The 7,878-nt window shown below is 33.9% G+C and overlaps 2 long non-coding RNA genes across 2 annotated transcripts; one reads left to right on the top strand and one right to left on the bottom strand.

Annotated features, from left to right (window-relative positions):
• Positions 1 to 1,062: 1,062 nt before the first annotated feature.
• Positions 1,063 to 1,649, bottom strand: LOC114165762. Its single transcript, XR_003599774.1, has 2 exons — positions 1,447 to 1,649; positions 1,063 to 1,341 (listed from the first exon to the last, which is right to left on the bottom strand). It is a non-coding gene; the product is annotated as an uncharacterized LOC114165762 (long non-coding RNA).
• Positions 1,650 to 2,276: 627 nt separating this feature from the next.
• On the top strand, positions 2,277 to 3,069 carry LOC114167682. Its single transcript, XR_003600296.1, has 2 exons — positions 2,277 to 2,452; positions 2,701 to 3,069. It is a non-coding gene; the product is annotated as an uncharacterized LOC114167682 (long non-coding RNA).
• Positions 3,070 to 7,878: the final 4,809 nt, after the last annotated feature.

The raw sequence follows: 7,878 nt of genomic DNA, 5'->3' as shown, positions 1-7,878 counted from the left end.
TTTTTTTCACTCTTTTAATAATTAGAACCTGGTTTGCAATAAGATGTTGCTCGAGAAAGGTCGATTAGATGTGGAAAACTTTATCAGGTCCTGAAGTAGAGAAGTCATTAACATTGGATATAGCTTGTTTTAATTAAAAAAAAAAACCACTTGTATAAATATTAAAAGTCTATACTAACAATATGCATGAACATTGAAGGCTCTAACAGATAAACTCGCATTCTGTAGTCCAATTAATATATAATAATATTATACAAACAATTAAATATATCTTAATTCATAAATAAAAACTGCTCTCAGAAATAAGTCTGATGAGCAATTAATTTTTTTCTATTGGTAACAAGAGACATTTGTTCAACATATATAACATATGTAATAGAAATTTCCTTGAAGTAATTAAAAGTGAGGTTGCTATTTCGGGTAGGGCATAATCAAATAGTGCCGAAGCTACGCATCATAGGCACAGAAAGCAACAAAAAGAACAAGTGTTAAGAGCTAACAGAAAGCACAGAAAGAACAAGAAAACCTGTTAGCAAAAACGGGTAAAGAAAATAAAGTAACATGAAATGAAAGGTAAAGCCTACAATGTTGTTATTCGTCAAGTGTTAAGAGATAACGAAAACTTTCATTTACTTTTCAGAAAACGTAGACCACAAAGTCATTGCAAATTATAAATAATTGTGAAATATAAACACATACATGAATAGTTCCACTCAAGCTCGTTGTTAAAATCTGCGAGTGTATTAGAGATATATTTTTTATATTTTGTTTGAGTTTTCTGTTAAATTTTCTATTAGGTTTTCTATTATGATCTTTTGTTAGATTTTTTGTTGTTTGAAGTTTTCTTTTATATTCAAACATATTAATTTCTGTAAAATAATTCCTCTCATGCTTTTAATACAATTATTCTCTTCAAACTTTCTCTCATCGTGTTTTATCAAATATTCATATAGCAGCACTGAATTTTACAGCATTATTATTGTTAGGATTATATATAATTAAATATTTGATGTGATTAACGAAAACAAATAAAGACAGAAGATGAGTCAATTATTTGTTGAATTGGAAACAAGAAGTGACATTTGTTTGGAATAATCGATGTGGTCGATGACATTTACAGTTAATCAAGTTCTTGATATCTAATCAAAGTGTTGAAAAGATTATCCAAGTCACAGCCAGCATAGGCACTAGAAAATGCAACATGAATTAATGATTTACAAAGCAAAAGGGACTTGGAAGTTGTCCAGTTAAAACCTGTGGAACAAGAGTATGATTGACGTGGGTAACATGAGCTTGGTATGGAGAAAAGGTCCTACAAAGATCGAAATTCATGCAAAGAACCTGTGAAAAGTGAGAACAAGGTCATGTGAGAAGATGAAGAAGTGCATGCAACAAAGGAAGGGAGTGGGTATGTATGTGTGAAGAAGACGGTGGTTTGTTGGGCACCTGTCTTTTGTCTTACAAATGGGGTCACGTGATGCTCACGGGTCCCCCACGAATGTCTGTCTTCGATCCCTCCAAATTTTTAATCAATCAATAACCATCTTACATAGCCTCTCAAACTTAGGTCATGAAAAAGTTTGTCAAATTTTCCAAACTATGAAATTGCTTCTCCTGCATAACATTAAATGCACAAACACATAGGTGGATGGAACCCTTATGGAATTATCTTTAGCACTATATATATATATATATATATATCTAATGCTTTGGTAAATTAATTGAATCACTAATTGGTAATGGGTCCTGTGCTAGGGTTATGATGCTATCCATTCATACCACAGCTAAGCTTGATGGACCCAACTATAGGTTGAGAGTGAGTGAAGATGAATTGTTGGAAGGCATTAACTCCAAAATTGCCCTTATCTTCCATATCTAAGTGGTACCCACTTTGTATATTATAGTTCCCAAAATGGGTCCACATAGGGTACCCCACCATCCATTAGGCCACAGTTTGACAAAGGCCTCACTTTGACTACAGAAAATTCTGATTGGGCTTTCCTCAATCAAAATAATTACAATACACTCTTATTCCTTAAGGTAATGGACCTTTAACAACCTAATGTACCCTCAATAGTTTGAAAGGGAAAATTGAAAGGCTAGTGATGGCCACATAAATTGAAGTAAAATTTCAAAATGTTCTCATCACCCACCATGACTAATCAAGGTGATGTTATGGCAGGTTGTAGCATTGAATGGACTGATGGGAAATGAAATTTGGGTATTACTGTTATCCCATTATGCCTTTAAATTCCCTTAGCTAGTAGTTTGTAGTCACCAGTTGTTTCATTTAGGCGCAATAAATTCTCTCTACAAGGACCAGACCCCATTGCTGCACCAATTTGCACGGAACCAAGTGGGAAGAGAGGATAAGAGGGACTATTACTGAGAGGATTCTCGAATTAAATTCACACCTTTTGGCTCAAGGACCATCCTAAGCTGCTATATATATGTAAGACTTGCGACAGCATTGTGTGATCAACCATCATTGGGACCAAAAACACTCTCATTATATAATTCCCTTCCTATTCTAATTGTCCAGTCAGATTTTGCAATAAATTTTCAGTGCTTTTATCAATTACTTCCATTATATATCTATATTATTTTCTCCTTATTTCAAAAATTACTTTCGCTAACAGTTCAGAAAATGTCAAATTAAGAATATGATACAGGTGTGGTGAAAATTTTCTTTTTCTCCAGAATTTTGTTGTGCACGTCTGTGGATAATGAAGCTCAAGCCATCAACTGGTCATTTCTAAGCATGATTTTATGAGGAGGCACAGCTACACAAGTTAAGGGACCTCCATAGTATTATAAAGAATTTCCCAAATAGACATGCCACATGGCTAACAACCTAGCCTACATGATTTCAATCCTTGAAATATGTATCTATTAGTAAATCAAAATTGCTACTTCTGCAACAAGTTTTATCAATCAAATGTGAAGCTTCGTATTGGAGGTAATAGGAAATACGGTAGCAATGAGCCACTACTTCTTTAAGATAATAAATTTCTAGATCATGTATACTTATATATATATATTAGTCATCATAATGATTTTTACCCGGAAGTTCAGATTCACCTGGAATTTCTAACTGTATATGGCAATTACACTGCCAACTCTGGTATGATATATCTTACTTAGTACCCATGAATATGTTAAATGCAGCTATTATTGCTGATGATTGTTGAAATTGTAAGTGCTGAAAAGGTTCTTATTTTTAATTTGAAACTTTTCAACACAACCGAATCAGATTTGCCAAAATCCTATATCTTATATATATGTGTGGTGTCTGGGCTAGGGTGCCAGCGCAAGAAACGCAAGCTACAAAATATTTAAAATTGTGAAATCAATCAAGGTCTGAAATCCAATGCAAGTTGGTGAAATTTTTTATAGGGAGAAAAGGATCAAACCATAGTAATATTTGGTTGTAATACGACACAACAATGGGGATTATAGAGAATGGACCACGTGCTTCTTCAAGAGGATATATTCCATCTCTGACTCCCACATGTCCCTAGCTGTTCAGTGCACATTGTGACCGTTTTCTGTTAGCACTGAAAGACGTAATATGATTTTTTGGTGGCAGATCCGTAACCATGTGCACACAAAATGTTTGATTCCCTGTTAACCAGAGACAGATAGAGATTGTAGTCAACTTTAAACACAATTATTGTTTCTAATATAGTATTAGTTACCGTTATTTGGGTTGATGTACAAAGTCTAAAAAGTAAAGCATAGTCAGAAGCTTTTTTCAATCTCCACTGTCTGCAAAATTTATCGTACTAACTATATAGTACCTTAAGCGAAATCATTTTCTTTCAATTAAAGTTGAGAGCAGCATATGTTCATTGATGTAAAATATGCTTTTAGTCTCTTAAGAGAGGGATGAAGTTGAATTTCATATCAAAGTTCAAAAATTGAAAATATATTTAATCCAAGAAATAATGATTAGAACATGTTAGGAGTGATTAAATAACAGATAAAGGAGAAGAAACAATTTCTTTAAGAGAAAAAGAAGGGAGAGATTTTGAGTATGATCTAACTCAAACGAGAACTACGGTAGGAAGATGACAAAGTTGGCAATCATACACGACACATTAACATTGTTGCATGTTATTAGCATTCACATACAAAGAGGGAAGTAAAGAGGAAGTAAGTGGGCTACGAGGAGCCACATGAATTGGAACAAGCACTGAACCTCAGTTCTGAGAAATCTCTGACCCAAAACACGTATATGATTTTTGATGAAAAAAACTTGCCATGAATCAGTGTAACAAATCATGTCTTAACGTCATGTGGCAGCTCCATTTTCGGCGTGTACCGAGGGATGCCCCTATTGCTTCCCTCAAATCAACATGCATCACCCTTTTGTTTCTCTTCACTCACTCTCACGAACAAACACTAAAATATGTTTTTATTGTTATTATTGGATATCTATTGAAACTACAATTATGTGCAAAAGCCATGCCACAAGGTCCTAGACCATGACTCACCTCACATGCTAGTGTATGCCTAAAGTTAAGCAGCTACCGATTTTCCTTAACCCGACGCGTCTTTGTTTAAAGTTTCTTTCATATAAAAACTTAGTAACTGTGATGTTTATTGGGCCTAGGAATGTGAATGTGAAGTGACGTTGTCAGTTAATAAAGTCACTGACAGTTCCTTTATTAAATTCTTCCCCCTTGTTCAACACTCACTCTGTTCAACATAGCGAAGGAATGATTTAAAGTCAACCTCTTCTTACGCGTCACCTTTGGAGATTTTAGCGTAAGTTGCTTGTTTTGGCTGGAAATAGTGTAGGATATAATGGTGAAATTAGTTGCCACTTAAAGCAACTATGTAAATTTGCTTATGTTTGCACATGTTATTTTGCTTGAAACTTTGTTAAGTCGTTAACTTCATCCTAAAGATAAAAAGGGGCTCTTGTTTTCAAAGGAAAAACAAAATTAAGCTTATATCACCATTCCACTAGTTCAGGAAGACACCGAAATTAATGGGATAATCATCGTTTCTTCCACAATTAAAGAAATCAACTGTAGAAATAGTGTATCAAAAATCCGTAACAAAAATATTCTTCGAAATAAAAAGATAATTTTAATTGTCTTAAAGTAACGAGTTTGGACACAAATTAATAGAGTATACAAGAAGTTTGACCCGGTTAAAATGATAAGTGATCGGTAACCCTTTTAGTATTGCATTAAGTGCGAATTGAGAGGTCTCAGAAAAGCTGAGGTTAGAATTGAGGCACATTGATGGATATTTTACGTGGACAACTCTTCTAACAATCACCGGTGTAAAAACAGATTTTTATGACGACTTATTATGCTGATTATAATCCACAAAACCTAAAAAGTAATGTGGTAGCAGAGTTGAAATTATGGTAAGACTTTCTATGTCAATTATCACTAGAACATGTGTAAAAAGTGGACATGATGACATTTTTGTAATAAATTAGAAGACTCTCTATACTGGTTGTACCTAGACTCGGCATAGAAAGTTTGAGTGGTGAACTTTTGAAATAAATTATAAGACTTTCTATATCATTCAGACCTAAAACCGGAATAGTATACCCCAAACTCTTTTGGGGTTGTAGTTCTCCTCGGGTTATGTTCTCCATACTCTCTTCTTCTTAATCTTCTCTAAACTCCATAAAAAAAATCTCTAGCACACACACACAACCCAAACCACCAAACTTCATCATAATCCTATATCACTACATTCAACAATACCACCTGTATTGTTGAAATGGCATGTAGCTGGGAGATGGGTTGGGGTGAAATGGTGTGTAGCTGAGGTTATTAGTTTTGATGTTGTCGATGGAGCTAATATGTAAAACAAGGTCATTGTTTTCCGTGAAATCGTTGAATCTGTGGGAGAGTAAGCAATAATAGAGTCTTTAGAGGGCCATTTATGAAGGGAGAGACTTTTGACCGCGTTTGAATCTGACAATGCCGGAAGTTTGGCAAATAGAGATGATGGAGGAACCGATGAGAAAAAAAGGATTCTCTGCACTAGTGAATTTAAGACCCAAAACCTACTATTGGAATACTATATTCGTTTTGACTTCAAAACATCAAACAATCAAGCAAAATATATGGTATTTATAGCTTAATTGTTGCCAACTTATGACATGGGAACCAACTAAATTTTATGCCGGAGTGATTAACCACTCATGCTCGGTCATTTAACAGGAGAATTTCAAGTGAAAGATCTCTTCCTTGCTAAGTACTTTCATAAAGTAACCAAGATATTGACATATTTTGAAGTATAAAAATTATATTAAATACATTATGAAATTAACTTAGGGACTGGTTTATTATCAAAAATGGGTCACCACAAGCTTATGTTGTAGTTTTTTTCCTTTCTAAAAGTTTTGTTTTAGTTAAAATAAATATGTTTATATCTTTAATTAATTAGTTTTTGTTGAAAGTTTAGAAAAATAGAGTTTTAAAAAAAAATGTGATAAAAAGGTTAATTTTAAGAGTATTTTGTTGTATTTAATTTTGTTCTTTTTTTACTCACTTTTTAGTAAAATCAGTTTTCAAGGAGGTCCTTTCTTTTTTTGCTATTTTAAGTTTTAAACCTTTTACTTTATTCTTATCTTATTTGCAAATTAGTCCCTACCTTGGTCAATTACATTGTTTGATCAATCCATCAAAATGTGCGTTTTACTTAAGTGGTAGATCCATTGGATGTTGATCAAGGGAGGCACAAATGTATTTCTTTTAGAACCAATCCTGATATTGTAGCCTATGTTCGAGATCGAGGTTGATGCACTACCAAGCATGAAAAGAGCGAGGACGATACATGATCAAGAGAGAGCAAGCCTAATGTAGCAATTTGATGGGTGATATTCTAATATGAGAGAGAGCAAGGACGATTCATGAGGAGATTGAGGTAGATTTGAGATGGACGAACGAACGAGAAGTCAAACAAATCAAGGTGCCATAAAGAAGGACTCAATGTTCTGAAGGGAGTTTTTAAGAGAGAATTAGGTTTTTCATAGGGAAGCCTAGGTTTGTATGAAAGAGAGTAATGTTTTGAGAGCTAGGGTTTGAGTGTGTTAGGTGTGCAAGAGAGAGAGAGAGATTCAAATTGTAATAGGGTTTCCTCTTCTTTGACAAGCACAAAGCGGCTTTTAGAGATTGAGATTTTTCTCCAATGTATAGGTAGCTCCACTTGGTCAATCACGAGCACAAAGTGGTCGGGACTGTGCGTGAGAGTAATCCAGTACTCTTCTTGATCTCGTGTAATCCATTTGAATTTGCAATGAAATGAATTGATTCAATCCCACTTCTGATTTCCAATTTACAGTCATTCTTCTTTAATCTTGCATACATTTTATGCCTTTTAGCTTTTATATTCTAAGTTATTTAAATCTTTTTTATTGTACTTTTAATTTTCAATTGAGTTTCACGTTGTTATGATAATGATTTAAGCATGGTTCAATATGCACAATTCAATGTTTCCTCTTGGGAACCAAGTGACCCCAAAGTCACGAGATGTCTTTTAGAGTGCAAAATAATCCTAGCTTGATCACTATAATTCAGTTTTCATATTTCTGTTTGTGTTGTAATGTGCATTTATTTTTAGGCATATTCTCTCCTGACCATTTGATGAAGGATTATCTTATTCCCTTTTAAGATTATTGAATATGGTGTGAGTTGATTAAAAAAGTTAAGTGAAATCCCCCACTAAGCATTAAGATAGCAAGATATCTAGACGTGAAGATTCCGTTCACAAAGCTCAAGAGAAGAAGATAATGGATTGATTCAAAACAAAAAGGAAATGGAAAGCACATAAACCATAGAAAACCAAGAATAAATTAAAGGAAGAAGAAAACATAAAATGAAAAGGAAAGGAATGGTAAAAATG

Source organism: Vigna unguiculata, chromosome 10, assembly GCF_004118075.2.
Source record: "Vigna unguiculata cultivar IT97K-499-35 chromosome 10, ASM411807v1, whole genome shotgun sequence".
In the NCBI taxonomy this organism is placed as follows: domain Eukaryota; kingdom Viridiplantae; phylum Streptophyta; class Magnoliopsida; order Fabales; family Fabaceae; genus Vigna; species Vigna unguiculata.
Note: the sequence above shows the minus strand (reverse complement) of the source record. Positions and strands in the feature narration are given on the sequence as shown.